Raw genomic sequence first — 19,913 nt, 5'->3', positions numbered from 1 at the left:
CTTTCCTGACTTTACTCTTTTTTTCTCCCTCACTCATTTCATTCCGTTTCAAGAACAATACTTCTTGGGGACTTTCTGAGTTCCAGGTCCCGTGCCCATGGGCACTGAGGATGTGGTGGAAGCGGTTCCTACTCTCAGGGAACTTCAGGGTAAGGAGGTATTTCTAGTACATTAATTTCTTCTTTAAGTGCTGCTCCATTAGAAGACTTACTACATTAGATTGGATATGAAAAGTAGTCTCAAAGCAGCTAATAAAGTTCTGAGCAGGGAAGATGCACATTTTTAGGTAGTGAGACAGCTTCCTTCTGGAATTGTCTGGTTTGCCCCTCCCTCAGATGCATACACTCATGTGTATGCATGTACATGCATATGTGTATATAGGTGTGTAAGTGGGGATATGTGTAAGTGGCTCTAACAGAGCAGTGGTCAGCCTGCTATGGGAATTTGCAAGTCTGAGGGCCTAAGTCCAAGACTTGAACAATCCTAGTTTTACACTATTATTTATTCTATTTCTCAAATTGGTCATTTTTCCATTGCATATGTATTCTAACAGTAGAACTTCCCCAAATTTCTCTCAAACTTATATTGTTCCCATGTAGGTATTAACACATCTTCTTGCTTTTATAAAACCCTTTGGTTGAAATATTTTTTTGCCTACCCTAACTTTAAGTCTTTGGTTATACTATTTTTTTAATGATCTCTATGGAAATGTCTCATCACATGTACTTGGAACTTTCTTGCTTTCCCTACAGAGGAACAGGCCAACAACATCACTAAGATCTGTAACATAACGCATTTTTCCACTAAAATTGGGTGAGGCAGGGTCAAATGTCAAATCCATTAACCTTAAGGTATACTATTTAGTGCCATGAGAAAAGTGCTGTGATGTACTATTGCACTCAAAGAGGAGAACCAGGCCAAGGATGCACAGTGAAGGAAGTCTTCCTGGAAGAGGTGTTGCCTAAACTGAGATGTGAAGGATGAGTAAGAGTTAGCCAGCCAAAGATGGGAGAAATGCATTTCAGGTAGAGGGCTCAGCAAGGACTATTTTAGAGTTTAAAGAAGGCTGTACATTCAAGGAGTTTGCATTAGTGTGCTAGAACTGCTGTAACAACACACCACAGGTTGGGTAGCTTAAACAATAGAAATTTACTTTCTCACAGCTCTGGAGGCTGAACATCCAGGACTAAGAAGTCAGATTGGATTAGGGCCACCCTAACAGTCTCATTTTAACCTAATGATCTCTTTAAATGTTCTATCTCCAAATACCACCACTTTCTGAGATACTGGAGGATTGGAGCTTCAACATATAAATTTGGGGAGGTGGCACAATTTAGCCCATAACAGAGCTTAAAGCAAAATTTAATATTATCAGAGCACCTATTAAAGAGAAAATTCTTGCATAAATTCTACGACCAAAGCACTATGTCAAACACATCAATATTTTGGGACAATTCAAGAGGTTGCATTAGTTGTTTCATAGGAAACTACCGAGTTTTTCTTTCCCTCTCCAAAGCAAATGAAAACAAAACTTTGCCCTCATGGGTTGAAGATCTGGCCCTAAAAACATCTCGGCAACTTGACTACTATAGCAGCCCCTGGAATATTTTGTTAAACAAATAAACAAAAATCTCAGCCTTTTTAAAAGAACATATTCCCCTCACTCTACTAGCACAATACCAAGCAATTCTTCTTTGGGTCACTGGGGAAGAACTGGCAATACTACTATAAATGATTTTTGTCCTGGAACTTAGAGTGACATCACTAAAAGACTTGAGGACCAGGAGTAGCATTTAGTGGAATCATTTTTATTAATATGACCAAAAGTCCTCTCATGAATAGGACATGCACTTGTATAAACTATAGTGAGAAAGATCAAGCCTTAGAGGCATATCATTGTGGTCTAACTCTAAGACAATGACCTCTGCTGTCAAGAGACCTGGATTCAAGTACAAGTTCTGTTGCTCACTGTGATCCTGATGTCGCCCCTGGCACTAACATTCTACGATGCTGTATCCCTCGTATATCAAGTAATGTCTGAAAGGGATCACAGCTAAAGAGTTAAGGCTGCACTTACTCTTTGTCCACATCTCTAATCATAAATGATGAGCCGATGTCAGAAAGCTGTCCTCACATGCCCCTAGCCCTGAGGTCATGAGAATGACACTATTAATGGTAGGACACCTGCTTTTATTTTCTGGGCCTCTGGGCACTAGGCAGTGAAACCGTGCAGAACTTGGAAAGCTCTTGCCTGCATGATTTATGGCTCCAGCCAGTTCTCTATTCCCTCACTTTCATAAGCACCAAATTCTGTTAGAAAACTTGGGGGAAAATCTGCCAATCCTGGCCCATTTTGGAGTTTCTTCATCATCTCCTGACCTTTGATTTGACAAGCCAAATAACAAAATGAAAAATGGGTTCTGTAGTCTTGACCATGATTACCAAGCAGGGCAGGCAGCATGGGGACGGGGAAACAAAAAAGCCACGCCATGCGAAGCCAAAGGCTCTGAGCTAGTGGCAAAGGAGAAACTCAAAGTAAATTATGTTAAATATGACTAATTATGTTTCTAATTTGCATCTATCCTTGTGGGATAGAAATGGAAGCATAAGGAATTGTATACCATTTTAAGTGGCCACTTACATGAGGCAATCTTGAAGGATACTTCTATGAGAGAGAAGCTCTATGATCTATAAAACCTACTTGGTATTAATATCCGTAAGCTATTCCTCAAAGTTAACATTGAAAATTTTTGTCTAGCAATGATCATTATTTTCCTGTTATCATGTTGTAATTTTTATGAACATCAAGGTATTTCGGTATTGCTGAGACTTTCCATTCTTGCTATACATAACATGTCTAAATTTGAAAGTAAAAGCAAAGTAATGGGGAAATTTGCAAAGCCCAGAAATACATTCCATCCGTTACCTTCCTGAATTTTTTCTTGCAGGTAAGGAAGAAGGTGCAATGTGCAAGTTAATCTATTTAAATGAAACCATAGCTTTTTAAGCTTTGAGGGAAAATATTTTTCAGACATTTACATGCATAAACAATTGCACTATGAAAGCTAAACTTAGTCATACAATCTACCTAGATCTTTAGAACATGCGCATACATTAAACCAGCTCAAAATTAATAAAACTCTCTAAATTATGCATGGCACAGAGGGTGAAAAAAGTTGATAACAGGAACTGCTGCTTGCCTAGTGCTATGAATTCGGTAATGCACTGAGAGCAACCCTATGGCTATGCACTAGAGAAGATCATAATAAGGTATAATTGTTGCTTGCTCATTTGCTTGAACTCCAAAACTATATCAAATAGCACTTAATTATACACATAGAATACCATTATAGCAAAGAACTTGCACTTGAATAGCTCCGTATAAGTGAGGACATTTAATATTATTTGGCTCCAATAGGTGCAAAAAAGATACAAATAGCAGCTGCTAATTAATCTGGAGTTCTAGGTTTGCAACCTCAAAAGAAAATCGAAAGGATATTTCCTGGAGTTTGAATATGTAAAGTTTTAACAGCTCCATCTGGTACATGCCCTCTGATTACCCAGAATGTTGGCTGGCAGTCTGAGGGACTCATTTGATAGCTGGCCAAGTTTAAAGGTCTATGGGAGGTAAAACAATGCCCACCCTTTAACAAGAGGGCCATTGTTCCTGAACAATGCAGCTCTCTGGCTTATTTGAATGTCAACAATTCAGAAAAGTTGATGTTTGGAGCCATCAAATAAAATGTTTTTGTGAAACAGTTTATTATTTCAGTGGTAATTATTTGAATCATTCATGGTAAAGGATGTTTGCTAATGAGAGCTTGGCTGCTGTAAATTCCAGAGAGACTGAATGCTCTTTGTGCTGACAAAAAGACCCAAATCGCTGGAGAGCGACTGACTGGACAAATCATTCATCTATGCAAATGCCAGCCGAAATGGTCAGATGCATTTATTACCCTCCTCATTATAGTAAACAAGGCAGGAATCGTGACTGGCAGTTATCAACTTGCCCTGAAGTATGATTTGTTCTCCTACCACTATTTAAATGAGAGGAAAAAAGGCATGCCACTAGGGACTTTGTTGGTTTATAAAAGAGTAAATGTCACATAGCCCAGTGCTTAAAGACTTTTGATTGACAAATGTTTTATTTGACATATCAAACAATGATGGTTTTCATATCAAATAGTCCATATTTGTTAGCAAAAACCTTAACCCCTTGAAGTTTGGCCAATACTTTTTGCTCACTTCTGCCAATGCTTAGAAACTAGAACACAGATGGCAAGTTACATTAAAGGCAATACCAAATATCTCTACACACAATGTGCAAAAACCTAAAAATACTCTGCATTGGGTGACAGAAATGACACAGTGTTTTATCACAACACATATAGTGTAAAATGTTCTTCTGAACTGATAATGCAAATTAAAGTGATGTTGACCTACTTGCACTTACTAAGTATTCTTCTGCTGTTTAGTGCAAGATAAGCTAAACATTAAAGAATTTATACAGCATATGTCACAGTGAAATCTAAATTGTCTGGTGTAACTCTTCTTAAATGTCACAACAGTGTCACAACACGCTCAGGCTTTCAGGGCTTAGTGTTAAAGCCACAGTACCCTCATACAATCTCTTGTTCTCATGTGCTCAAAACTTTCTCCTTCTTGTTTCCTGTGACTTCAGTTTTATATGTTTAATTTATGCCCAACTGGTATTTATAAGTATACCTGAAACTACAGAAGCATGCCAGGCAGATATGTGAGCTCACAGAACTTGTAATTGAGATTGTGACTTGATGAACATCGTACAACAACTTGCCTTGGAGGCAGTTAGGGTGCTGTCTTCCCACACGTGCTTTCTTTTTGGTTGTTGTATATTTTAGGCTGTCACTACTGCTGGAATTGAGCGACTCTTCTTTCTTAGAACCAAGATAGAACTGTTCATTTTGAAAAGCCAGAAAGTAACTATTGCATAATCACTGGAAGTTCTAAACAAACCCACAACTGTGACTTGTTTTCCTACCATAGATTACAATATGAAATTTTCATCAACTAAACTGTTAGTCCACTTTGTTTCCTTCAGTTAAGCTTACTTATTTCTAGGCATGTATGTTATGACCCTGAACATAAAATAAATTCAGTCATTTTATTGATATGATTTGAGCATTTTATCAAAAGAAATATACTTTCTTTAAATGTACAATTGTAGAAGTGGTGGATCTCAATGAAAATCATATCATCTTGGATATAAACTTTCTTCACAGCAATATGTCCACTTTATAAGTTGCAATTACAAAAGAGAATATGGTTTCTAGGGGAGAACACTCGTTCCTAACACTGCTGCTTCCTTCTATGTGGAGGACTGTCCATGAGGAAACTTTTGGCCTATATCTTACCCATCACTCAGTGAATTCTCTGGCTGGTGCACTTAGGAGAGTCTGAGCCTCTTTCCCTGCCTGTCACTTGAGGTGTACCTGCCTGGCTGCCTGGAAAAAGCATGAGCTCTGATCTGCCCCTGGAATGGGAAGGTTGGATCTCCAGCCCCTCCTGAGGCTCAGTGAGTAAATCTGCCTAAACTCTGGGCCCCCTGTTGGCTCCTTTATATCTTACATGGTTCAGAACTTGGGTGATCCAAAAAAAATATTAATATTAATATTAATATACAATGAAATTGGCTTTATTGATAAGATTTGGGGGACACACTTCTTCCAAAGAAAATGGTACAAATGTGTTACAGAAGCCTAGACTCAGATGGCTCTGGCAAAGTTCAGAGATGTCAGAGCTGAACAAAGAAAAGACAGGATTACAAGAGGCAGTAACGCACAATAGGCTTTATTGGGGAGTGCTTGGATGAGGTGGCATGACAAGCAAAGCCCCTTCTAGCAAAAGACTTTCCAGACTCAGCAACACAAGGCCACCACCCAAAAGAGGAGTAGGGCGAAGGAACGCCCAGGGCAGAAGTGAAAATCCCAGGGAAGCTTTGTGCCTAGGTGATGCTGCTCAGCAGCAAGGTGGAGAGTTTCTGGGTCAGAAGACTCTGAAAGGCAAAAGCAGTTTGGTGTCCTTTTTAGCTACAGGCCTTGTCCTATCTATGATTGACAGATACTGGGTATAGTTTATGAGATTATGTAAAGTACATATGCTCCAACTGGCTAAAAGTGTGTTTATTGGGACTTTATTTAAAGCAGTGGAATGTGTGAGAATTCGAGTTTGAGAGTGGCAGGCATTGGGCTAATGGTATTACCTGACGTGAAGAAGTAACACGTGGCTGTCTCTGGCTCGTTTATATAACTCTAGCTCACTCAAATTTTGTTTCTTTTTTAGGTAAAAAAAGAAACAACTCTCTACTACGAATGTCCTAGGCTTTGTTCTCTCTCTTTTTTTTAAGGCTTTGGTCTCCTAGTGCACAGAAATGTCTCTGTGGGTGGGAGCTTTTGACTTAAGAGTATGGCATACAAAAGCCTGAAGCATAGGCACTTTTCTGATCTAACGAAGGTTCATTGTCCTGAAATCACACTAAGTGCATGGCTGCTACTTCACTTCCCGGGGGGGCAGAGAAGCGCATTTCTTTTTTTTCTTTTTCTTTTTTTAATCGATTATGCTATTCCAGTTGTCCCAATTTTTCCCTCTTTGCTCCCCTCCGCTCCCTCTGGTGATCTCACCCCCTTTAGTTCATGTCCATGGGTCATGCATATAAGGTCTTTGACTACTCCATTTTCTATACTTCTTCTTAACATCTCCCTGCCTATTCTGTAACTACCTATTTGTGTTCTTAATCCCTTCACCTTTCCCCCCATTACCTCAGGCCCCCTTCCCAACTAGCCACCATCTCAATGTTCTCCATATCTGTGATCTTGTTTCTGTTTTACTTGTTTGCTTGTTTGTTTTTTAGATTCAGTTGTTGATATTTATGCATTTATTGCCATTTTATGTTCATAGTTTTGATCCTCTTCTTTTTCTTAAATAAGCCCCTTTAACATTTCATATAATAAGGGCTTGGTGATGATGAATTCCTTTAACTTGACCTTATCTGGGAAGCACTTTATCTGCCCTTCCAGTCTAAATGAGAGCTTTGGTGGGTAAAGTAATCTTGGTTGTAGGTACTTGCAATTCATCACTTTGAATACTTCTTGCCAGTCCCTTCTAGCCTGCAAAGTTTCTTTTGAAAAATCAGCTGACAGTCTTATGGGAACTCCTGTATAGGTAATTCTCTGCTTCTCTCTTGCTGCTTTTAAGATTCTCTCTTTATCTTTAACTTTGGCAATTTAATTATGATGTGCCTTGGTGTGGTCCTCTTTGTGTCCATCTTGTTTGTGACTCTGTGCTTCCTAGACTTCTACATCTATATCCTTCACCAAATTAAGGAAGTTTTCTTTCATTATTTTTTCAAATAGGTTTCCAGTATCTTGCTCATTTTCTTCTTCTTCTGGCACCACCATGATGCAAATGCTGGAATGTTTAAAGTTGCCCCAGAGGTTCCTTACACTGTTTCTGGGTAGAAAGCTTCCTGGGGACAGGGATTCCTTATAGGTCTTCCCCTTCAGAGCAAGTACTTTTTCCTTGGCTGCAGAATGACTTTGCAATTTTGCTTATGCACTGAGATTACAGGTAAATACTTGTCTAATCAAACCTGGGCTGCACGAGCCATGTTTCTTACATTTTCTGTAGTTAAACCCTGCTTTTCTGTTTGTGGCCATAGCTGCTTCTTACAAGAAATAACCATCCTTGCCACAGGTCTTTTGCTGAAGGAGCTGTTTCAGCTTGTATGGCAATTATAATCTACTGATACTGGTAGTAAATATTACATATGTTGCTGTTCTGATTTACTCACCAAATATATTTCTCATTTTCTAGCTACAAACTTCATCCAGTTGACTCTGACTATTGAGATTCAGCCCTCTGAAGTGTTAGCATGGTCATCTCTAGATAATAAGAATATGTGAGATTATTTGCTTCTTTAAACTTGTTTATATTGGTCTTATGTTTTGCCATATTTATTTTGTATTTTAAAAAAAGACTATGAAGTTATAATTCAGAAAATACTCAGATTCAAATGCTATCAGTTGCTGGCTTCTCTCTCTTTACTGCTTGTGAGAAACTAGAAATATATATTGTTCTCTGCCCCCAGTTCCTGACACAGAGTTCCTAAAACACTTGTAAATTACTGAGTGATTGGAGCACTAAGAACATCTTCTGTTCCATTGAGGTGACTCTGGGTTGACTCCTGGATCACTCCTGGATGAGGAGCTTGTCACCTCAGAAACCAAATCCTAATTAGAAGCTCAGCTCTTTCAACCAGAGAGGGGAGAGAGGCTAAAATTAGAGTGAAGAATTGATCATGCATGCATGAGGAGGCTTCCATAAATATCCTAATAATAAGGGGTTTGGAGAGCTTTCAGAGTAGTGAACAGATTCACATTGGGAGGGTGATATACTCCAACTCCAGAAAGTTCTGTGCTCAGGACTCTCCCAGATTCCCTTTATGTGTCTCGTCAACTGCCTGTTCACCTTTGTCCTTTATTATATCCTTTAATAAACTGGTAAACATGTTTTCCTGAGTTCTGTTAGCTGCTCTAGAAAATTAACTAACCCCAGGAGGGGGTCATTGGAACCCTCGATCTATGGCTGGTTGGTCAGAAGCACAGGTGACAAACTAACATCTGAAGTCTGTGCATGCGTAAAGGGAGAAGGGGCTACAGTCTATTTAATCTGTGGGAACTGACACTATCTCCAGGTAGATAGTGTTGGAATTGGGTTAAATGGTAGGACAACCAGCTCATATGAGAGAATTGCCTGTTGTAGGGGGAAAATGTCCAAACATTTTCCAGAAGTGTCCAGAAGTGTCAGAAGTAAAGTGTTCTGTGGAGTAATAAAGGAAACTCACAGGAAAGAAACAGTAGGGAAGATCTGGGGTTTTCCATACATAGGAAGCTAGAAAACTGAGGGTTTTTAAAAATTATTATTACATTGCTGGGATGGGCTTTATCTCTGTTGACCTTATTCTCAGACTTGCACTCTTCCGGGTGTGCAAGATTGCTGTCAACTGCCCTTGGGGTAAGGTCTTCTTGGCTCATGCCTGCCAGGAATATATGAGAGTATGTGTTCCAGCTTTCTCATTAAAAGTTCCGACATTTACTCTGATAGGACCAGTTCTGGCCATAAGCCCATCTTTGAACCAATGACCACAGTTATGAAATTTGACTTATTGATTAACTTAGGCCTGGGTCTACCCCCTAAAGGAAGGAGAGGAGTCTCATCTCACCCCACAATGAGAACTGAGAGAAGATGAGGGGTGCATTGCTAATTAAAAATTATCCAAATAGGCAGACAACAAATGTCCACTCTGTCTTTCTGGCCACCTTCATGTGAAGTGACCAAGAGAATAGCCATGATGTTGATAGTAGTAGTCTTATGACTCTCTCTGCATATATCTGAATTACCTTTTCTATGTTGGCTACTATGATTTTTGTTGTGGAGAGTTATAAAAATGATTTAATTTTCTAGAAAATTTATATTGTTTAATGTGTAGCACTTAAGTCCCAGTTTAGGGATTTAAAAAAAATTTCTTGTAAGCTTTGAAAAATATGTACACATATATAGGCAGCCTAGCTTTTTTTTGGAGAGCTAATCAGCAATGTTTGTTAACAGTGGTAATAAACTTTTTAGGATCTAACAATGACATCTCTAGCCTATAAATAGTGTCTAATTAATCACAATAGAAATTTTAGGTCACATTTGGAATATTTAGCTTAAAGTTTTGACAGGAGAAGGAAACACTCAAATTATTACTATGTCAAATTTGATGAAGTTAATGCTTAGAAAAATTGGTACATATACACTAGATGGTTCTGGACCTAAAGTTTTAAATAATTGCCAATTTGTTAAAGCATATATAGAATCCTATAAATCATTGAGACTTACTAAATCAACTGTTGATAGATATACAGTGATAGACTGAATATACAAACAGACAATTGTCAGGTCATATGTAAAAATAGAACTTTGATCCATAACCTACAGCAACCAGACCAGGAAATCAACCCATTATCTACAATAACCAGCCCGGAAGGTGCAACCTGCTAAATCAGACTTGTAGAAAGTCAGATCACTATCCCTAGAAACTGACCCAAAAACCCAAACAATAGCCTCTGTAACAAAATGGCCATGACTTGATTGATAACTGACAGCTTCCCTAATACTTATCCCCATTCCCAACAAAGGATCAACCAGAGAAAACCAAATATGAACTCTTAACCAATCACTTAGGATACCACACTTCTAACTATCCTCTCTACAGCTTCCCCATGCTAACAGTATCCAATCAGGGCATACCCAAAAGTTTTCTTTTATCTACTACTAGGCTTTCCCACTCCTTCACCTGCTTTTGAGTTTCTGCCAAAGTGCAAATGGTGGCTGACTCCCTTGGTACAGCAATTTCTGAATAAAAAGTCTCTGTTCTCATTTGGATGGCCTTTGTTTTTTTTTCACAAGTTATTTGAGAAACCAACTGTCTAGTGCATGTATCCCACAGTCTTTTCTATACATGCAAAGAAAACTGTAATTTTGTTCACTTAGTATTTTTTAGTTGCATAGTATCAGATGTTTTTAAAATAGTAATTAATTCTACCAAGGTCCTCATATTGATATCTCTGTGTTACAAATGGAATGACCCAAAACCACTAAATTGAGCAACATATAATAAACGAAAGGATGAGTTAAAATTCTAACGTGACATTTTCGTTTCACAACTGTTCTTTAAACATAATAGGAATTGTAAGAGAAAAATTTATCTAGAGCTAGATTTTTTTTTTTTTAAATTAAGCTCTGTGGAAAGACAAGATTGAAGTTTCCAAATTTTTAAAAAAGTTTGTTTACCATGGGCATCCTCTGATATTTGGAAGGGAACCATAAGACCAAATAAAGATATCACTATTTTATTTGATAAATAAATCGCTATTTTATTTGACTTGTTTATTTTCATTTTTCTAGTTCCTGTATTCTTTGGATTGGTACAGGATAGCAGGCAAGTGGAAGAATTGGGTAGTCAAATGACAATCAAAGGCCTACTTCCTGTCCCAAGACTGATCTTATCTACCTGAGTAACTATGGTCAAGAAACTTCACCTACCTTGACCTCAAGTTCTTCATTTTCTAGAATGAGGTTTATAACCTGTATCTACCAGACTATTGTAGGAACTCAGCTATATAACATGCAGCAGGAAATACATTTTGGTTCCTTGTTTCCCCTCTGTTCAGAGTGCTGTTACTCAGAATCATAGCTGCACATTGATGCTATAGTATCTTGTTATTGATTTGCCAGTCATTTTTTCTCCAGATTGAACTCCACCAGAATAGTGATGGGGTCTTACTCATCTCTGTATAACCAGTGCCTGATATGACATAAACACTCTCCAAAGCCTAAATACAGATGAAGTATGACATGTGATCTCAGGCTTCATGAAACATATACTCTAAGAAAAGAGTACCATACATAATGTAATAAAGGAATGACACAAGACAGAAAATACATAAGGGATGGAAGGTGTGGCACTGAGTAAATTAAAAATAATGTATAAGTGAAGCTAGAAAAATCATCACCAAGGATGGATGAACCATGAGGTAGACCTGAGCAAAGGAGAGGTCTTTGCCACCAGGAGTAAGATACAAAGTGTGGTGCGAGAGGAATCTACCAAAGCATAGAGGCAGAAGTAGACATGAATGACTTGGAGGCATGGTGAAAATATGACCTTACTAAGTGGAAAATTTACTGTGGGGAGATGACAGAAGATTGCACATTTATGACTAGATCAAATGGAGCCTTGAGTTTGTCAGCAGGCATTTCTGAGTACTTACATATGCCTATGCTTGCAACAGCCTGCATCCTCTACTAACCACCCCTGAGCTCCAACTCCTTGATATTTCTGGAACATTCTAGGCACCATCTTGCCTTAGGGTCTTTGCTTTTTCTGTTTCTTTTGCTTGGAATGCTCTTCCCCATATATCTTTTGGTTTATTTCCCTCATATGCTTCAGGTTTGTGTTCCTATATCACCTCCTTCACGAGGTCTACCTTGATCTCCATATTTAATACAGCAACTCCTGTACTCCACTTCCTCCTCGGCCTGCTCTACCTCCTCTACCTGCTCTTTTTCTTGGAGCACTAATTACCTCCTCACATGTCACAAGTTCACTTATTTGTAATGCTTATAAATTGTTTTATACCTCCATTCAACTATTAGCTTTCTGAATGCAAGGTCTTAATTCACTATTGTACCCCAAGCACTTGGCACACAGTATGCCTCCATAAGGGTCATTAAATGGATAAATTAAGAAGTGGAAAATATTCAGTTTTAGCAAAATGAAAACAATACTGAGTTTCCAAATTTAAGTAAATCCTCTGCCAACCAGTATTAGGGTTCTAGCTTTAGCTTCCTAGTATAAGATTCTGACCACTTTGTTAATACATACTCAAACCTAAACAGAATCTGAAATTGTAGTCACTCAACTGCAAGTCATTTGAACGTTGTAGAGATTAGAAGAGAAAAAGAGAAAATAATGGATGGAGCTCCACAGACTTCACACTGACATTAGGTAAAGCCAAGGAGACAAATGCAGAACAGAAAGCTCTCAATCAATGAACTTGGTTTCAAATGTGTATTAAGAAAGCTTGACGTCTTAATTCCTTTACTTGGGAATATAGAAAGGTCAGGAACTTTTGTGACAGAATTTTGTTTGATCTTCTAGCTGAGGTTTCCAAATGTTTTTCAGATATTTAAATGTGGATAAAAGGTCAAACATTTCAAACTAAAAGTTACAATCAGTCTTTAAAACTTGGTGTATTAAACAGTTACACAAACTAAATCACCATTCATCAGGGAGCAAGAGTCAGGTAGAAACAAAAGCTATGGCACTTCAACATCGTCAGCACAAATGGTAATTTGGAAATCAGTCTAATTCTAGACAAGAAAACTTCTTTTCCCAGTGGGATAATGGTTGTTAAGTAAAATGAGACTTTTGTGCCAACTGGAGAAAAATAATTTAGCCATACAATAAAAATTCACATTGAAGTTTCTTATTAGAATTAATAATGTTATTTTTCCATGAGACTTCAGTCATGTGACTTTGGTACTTTAACGAGGAATGAAAAGTTGGAAAACAGCAGTCATCTTTAACTCATTTTTTTCTCCCTCATACAGTGTATTCTATTAATCAAACATCAGAGCTTATGGATTTTTCTTTTGCAAGTTCACGGATGCTTGTATCTTTTCTATTTCACTGTCACTCCCTAATTGAGATCTCTCTGGCTTTTGTTTTTTCTTATGCAGAGCCTGTGACTTATTAATTTCAGGATAATCTTCCTACAATTCCTCCTCTAACATTCAGCTTACTAAAAATGTACTAACCCCGCTATATGTGGTCCACCATGTTAGGTGGTCCTCCTTCCTCTATATTCTCTGCTGGAGGCCCTGGACTGGTGGATTCTCTGTCCTCTTATCCAACCCAGAACATGGGCTTCATGCCATCTTCTTTCTGGCATGCCATTTTTACTTTCTGAATATCTCTTACCCAAATTATTTCTGTTCCATGGATAGAGTCTTAGTTCAGTCCGTTTTTGCTGTAATTAATGCAGTAATCGCCTGTTAAATTGGCATCCATTCTTGTTCCTCTCAGTACTCATTGTGTTCAGAGCAATGTTTTGAAAATATAACTACCCAGCAAAGTTATCATTTAGAATTGAAGGACAGATAAAGAGCTTCCCAAACAAGAGAAATCTAAAGGAGTTCATTACCACCAAACCAATATTATAAGAAATGTTAAAGGGTCTTCCTTAATAAGAAGAAGATCAAAAATATGAACAATAAATGGCAATAAGTACATACCGACAATTGATTCTAAAGAATACATAAACAAACAAACAGAACAAAAACAGAATCATTGATACAGAGCATGTTTTGATGGCTGCCAGATGGGAAGGGGGGTCAGGAGGATAGGCAAAAGAGGTGAAGGAATTAAGAAATACAAATTGGTAGTTACAGAATAGTCATGGGGATGTAATACGCAGCATAGGGAATAGTAGCCAAAGAACATACATGCCTGACCCATGGACATGGTCAGCCCCCTGAGGTAGTGTAAGGGGGCTGGGTGGAGAGCAGCAAAGAGGGAAAAATTGGAACAACTGTAATAGAATAAACAAAATATAATTAAAATTGAAAAAGAAAGTTCTTTGCCAATAAAAAATAAAATATAAATCTTAGTCTGATGGACCTGTAAATTCTTTTAATAGCTTCCTATTACCATCAGGATAAATCTAACTTTCTTAACATGGAATGCACTTTTTTTTTTATCTGATCTTGTCAAACCTGAAATGTCAAGAGGGGGTGCATAGATGTCATTATGAATGGTATCATTCTCACCTCTGGGACCCTTCGTGTCCCAGATCCAAACCTTCTGAGCATGAGAGAGATGGAGCATTGCCAGCTCAGAGTACATGCTTCATTCAGTGCGGTTACATCTCAGCCTTGCATAGGATTGCCTCTAAAGTAGTCAATTGAAGATTATTATTTTGCTTAGTTCCAAAGAAGGAAGTGAGGTCAGGTTCTTTTCCTCTAATTAAATGGTTCCCTTCCCAAGAACTCTGACACACTAATTTGAAATCAAACTTAGGAAAGCTTTAATGCTTCCCTCCAGCCTCTCTTGGACATGTGGATAAGGAGAGGTTGCATTTCTGGTCCGAGGGCATTAGAGGGTACAGGATTAGTTAGAAATAAAAGTGAGAATTGGGGATTGGAGTCCTGTCACACGAGGCATAATGGAAACACCCCTTCTCAGCAGAGAAGGATCAGCATTTCAGCTAGTGGTGTTCCCTGTGTAGGCTGCTTGGGGGCAAGTCAAAGTGCACTGCCTCTTATGGTGCAGTGTGTAAATCGGCTTCGTACTGAGAGCAGCTGGGCTCTCAGGACTTGGGCTCTGGGGTTAGGGTTAACCCAGCAGGCCTTGGTTGCTCAAATTCAAGGCCCATTTTCAGGGCTGGCCCTTGGCCAACTCCTGGGAGATAACCTCTGAGACCTTGGAATATTCTGTGTAATAAAAGTTGTTTTTGTGCCTGAGGCCTTGGGCCATGCTGCATCTGTTTACCAGATATAATTACCTTAAAAAATGTAATGTATGTGTGGAGCAACAGGAACTCTCATACACTGTTGGTGGGAATGCAAGATGGTTCAGGCACATTGGAAGACAGTTTGCTGGTTTCTTACTAAAGTAAACATACTCTTGCCTTTGACCCAGCAAACATGCTGCTTGGTATTTACCCAAAGGAGCTGAAAACATATGTCCAAACAAAAATCCGGACATGATGTCTATAAACTGCTTTGTTTGTAATTGTCAAAACTTGGAATCCACTAAGATATCCTTCATGGATATTTATCTATTTCTATTAAATAGATAAATAGAAATGAGCTATCAAGACATGGAGGAAAGTTAAATGCATATTATTAAGTGAAAGAAGCCAATCTAAAAAGATTGCGGAATGATTTCAACTATATGACATTCTGGAAAAGGCAAAACTCTGGAAACAATATAAATTTCTGTAGTTTCCAGGGGCCGGGGAAAGGAAGGAATGAATAGGCTAGGCACAGATATTATTTAGGGCAGTGAAACTACTTTGTGTGATACTATAATGCTAGATATATGTTATTACAAATTTGTTCAAACCTATAGAATGTACAACACCACGAATGTTAATTTTTCAATGTAGGTTTATCAGTTGTAACAAAGGTACCACCGGCCTGGTGGAAAGTATTGATAAGAAGAGAGGCTTTGTGTGTGTATGTGACCGGGAGGTATATGGGACATCTCCGTACCTTCTCCTTAATATTGCTGTATGCCTAAAACTACTCTAAAAAATAGGTCTATTTTTTAAAAAATAAAATGTGATTTATGGAGAATGCCTGGGCAGGTGGTAGACTCTGAGTAGCTGTGATTGTTCATTCAGTTCTGTAAGCCTGCATAACCGATCTCCAGTAAAAACCCTGGACGCTGGGACTTAGGTGAGTGGTTTGTTTGGCAACACTTCGTATGTGTCATCAAGGTATCATAAACTCTGAACATTTCATTGTTTAACCATTTCATTCCTCTTGCAATAGTAGGTGATAGTCATACCAAACTTGGAGCATCCGTGCATTTTCCCAGTTTAAGTTTATCAAAATAAATTCCCACCCTGCCCTCAACATTTTTCAATACAAGATTTTCCCCTTGGAACCTATTAATACATTTTCTACTGTTGAGCTATCTTTGCATTTTTGAAATTAACTTTGCTAAGTCATTCTTAAAGATTTAAAGTAAATATTCTTAAATATTTAAAGTAAACAGGCTTATCTTTTACTTGGAAGTTTTTGTCAGTGCTTTTAATGGCTGTTGGTCTGAAGTTTGTGCTGTCCTTGTTAGATGATGCTAACTAACTTCATATAAAAGAGATAATTCTTTCTTTATCTGTGTTCTGGACCAGTTTATATAACATAGAAACAATTTGTTCCTGGAAAGTTTGAAATCATTCATCTGTAAAACCATCTGGGTCTTACACATTTTTGAGGAGCAGTTCTACAATAACTTTACTTTTTTCCATAAAAAATGACTTACTTAGATTTTCTATCTCTTCAAGGGCCAAATTGGGCAATTTATATTTTCTTAGACTACTGTTCATTTCTTGTAGATTTTATTATTATAGAGCTATGTAAATTATTTTCTTGGAGTTCTTTTAATATCCTCTCTGATCTCTTTTTCATTTCTAACTTTGTGTATAGGGCACTTCCGACAGCATAATTGGCTCTTCTATGATTGTTAGACGTTAAATCATTATTAGATGAATTCTTTTTTCTACAGATAAAATTTAACAAAATCAGAGTTCTGACCCATTAATACTATAAAAATACCAAAATTAATCATAGAAGTAAATGCAAGCAAAATACAAAATATAGTTGGTAACTAGAAACACATATTTATAGGTTCATAAAACACATATTTGGAATAAAATTTAGGTTGCAAACATCCCTTTTTGAGGACTTTTTTCCTGTGGAATTATACTAGGTAGGCTTCTTAAAATGAATTCAGAAAGTTTGGATTGAGTTTGTCTTTTTCTGTTTCTTGAAAGTTTCCTTGAAGCAATTAGAGATGCTCTTCACCGATTCAGTTAAGATCTCCTTGGAAATTTCATTGTGTGGTTTTTGAACGGTAAATTCTGGAAGGTGGGGTTATTTTCATGACAATTCCGCATGGCTGATTATAGGATACAAGGAGTAGAGATGAATCTGAAGAGAAAGACAGAAAACAGACCACATATCATGTATGTTATGTACCATTTGTAGAATTTTGGACCCAATTCTCTAGACAATGGGGAACTATTGAGGTTCTAACCATTTATATAATATGGTAATATTGCATCTTATAAATCTATCTCTGGTACCAATGTGAAGCATGAGTTAGAAGGGAGAAAACATGAAGGATAAGATACCAGTTACAAAGGCAGGGAAGTGAGTTGGAATGGCAGAAGGGACAGATTCAATTATCATTCAAAAAAATGAAATAGCAAGTTTTAGAGAGCAATTATATGCAAGAGGTAAGGTAGGGGGAAGACATTTAGATTCATTTTCAGATCATCCATGGCCTGAATAATTGGGTAAATAATGACATCATTAGTTAAGGTAATTTGGAGAAGAAACAGGTGTTAGCAGGAAGATGATAAATTACTTTGCACATATTGAATGTTCAATGAATATTCTATGGAACATTCAAGAAGAGCTGTGTTTGGGAACCAGATGTCTATATGAGTCTAAAGTTCAGCGAAGAGGTTTGAGGTTGGTTATGAATTTTGGCATGGTTAGAATATGTCAGCTGAAACCATGAGATGCATTGGCCTAGAGAGAGAATTTCAGAGAAGAAATAAAGAGAGCTCAGGATCACATCCTGGGGAATACCAAAGTTAAAAAGCAATTATTTTTTTAAATTTTTTTTCTTTTTATTTATTTATTTATTTATTTATTTATTCAAATATATTATTCTCTGCCTACCCCCCACAAAAAGCAATTATTTTTAAATAAAGTGTTTTCATCATTTCCTTGCCAAACTGCATCTTCTCTTCTGATAAATACATTCTCAAGTACTCAGGCTCAAGACTTGGGGTCACATTCCTGGCTCTCCTTTTGTGCACAAACAATTTTTAGACCCGGTTGCGTTCCCTTTCAGCAGGTCTCTCCTCCCTGCCCCTCGCTCTTCATTCTCCCTGTCTCTGCCCTAGACCTCTAACATCACCCATCTGACAAGAGCCCTCCAGGCATAGAAGGCTCTCTTGTCTGAAATCAATGGGACCAATGACTTGTCGATATTATATTTAAGTCTGTGTAAACAGGGAATTATAAAAATTATGACACACATACCTTATGAAAAGACAAGTGTTATGAAGTCTGTCCAGAAGTAGTCCAGCCATTGTTAATAAGATGAGAACAGTTTGGATGACATTGAGATAACCTGGCAGCCAAGGAGAATAGACTAGAATGCACATGTGTGAATAATGATTTTACTGTACTAGTTAGTGGGGGATGATAGATGCCGTTGAGTGAGCATGTGTACTGTATGGCCATGGCATTCAAAATGACTGAGTGAGTAGAGCAATGAATCTGCATCACATTTTGCATTACTTGGAACATTCCTCCATGGAAACTGTTGGGATGATTCAGAAGGCTGTAGCTATGGGCAACTGGTGACTGGCAAGCTCATCACAACACTCATGCATCACATCTCATGCAGAGTTTTTTTGAGAAACTTCAAATCACCCAAATGGCTCAGCCCCTTAAAAGCCCAGATTGGGCACCTTGTGACTTCTGGCTTTTCCCAAAACTAAAACCACCTTTGAAATGGAAGAGATTTCAGACCATCAGTGAAATTCAGGAAAATATGACGAGGAAGCTGACGGTGATTGGGAAAATTGTGTGAGGTCCCAAGGTGCCTGCTTTCAAGGAGAGTGAGGTGTCATTGTCCTATGTACAATGTTTCTTGTATCTTGTCTCTTCTTCAATAAATGTCTCTATTTTTCATATTATGTGGATGGATACTTTCTGGACAGACCTCATACAGTCACTCAGTATCTTCTGATGCGGTCATAGCCTTTTCCTATTAATTTATTTATTGACCTTCTGCACTGTCCTTCTTTTAAAAGCTATATTATAGTGCATAATAATAATAGTAATAATAGTTCACCTTTAACACTTTCTATGTAGCAGATGCTCTTTTATGCACTTCAAAAGTTTTAACTCTATTAATCCTCACTGTAAGCCATGAGGGAGAGAATATTAGTACACCTATATTACAGATAAGGAAACTGAGGCACATAAAAACTAAGTGAATTATCCAAAGTCACATAGATAGCAAATGGTAGACCTGGCATGGAATTCATTAAGTTTAGCTCTTCGGCTCACAACCATTCTGCTACTTGAAAAGATTCTTCCAAAATAACCTGCCTATAGCATCCCTCTATATTTTCATTTGTTCCCAATTTTTTACCCTTGTCCTACCCACCCTTATTCCTGCAGCACTTATTAAATCCTTATTTAGTTTCTCTGAAAGCAGGTAGTTTGGTTTTATTGAAATAACCACCGTCATTTCTTTTGCCCTCATAATTAATTCTGTTTAAAAATATTCAATGAAATCATGTAACTAAAGTTCATAAGCTGATTTAGGAGCCAACACCCTGACTGTTGGTAAGCAAGCAGCTCATCTGAGGGAGCAGGAATAGAGGGGAGTGTCGGAGAGTGTCTGACTGGCCTCAGCCTCCAGGGTGCCAATCAGTCCGTGGATTTTAGAGACAACAGTAAGAGCAGAAATTAATAAGGCATTTCAGTTAAGAGGAGGTCATTTAAGAGAATTTCTG

This window comes from Pteronotus mesoamericanus, unplaced genomic scaffold (assembly GCF_021234165.1).
Source record: "Pteronotus mesoamericanus isolate MK-2021 breed Mesoamerican mustached bat unplaced genomic scaffold, CSHL_Meso_final contig_20, whole genome shotgun sequence".
NCBI classification, from domain to species: domain Eukaryota; kingdom Metazoa; phylum Chordata; class Mammalia; order Chiroptera; family Mormoopidae; genus Pteronotus; species Pteronotus mesoamericanus.
The sequence above is the reverse complement of the archived record's forward strand: the minus strand, read 5'-3'. Positions refer to the sequence as shown.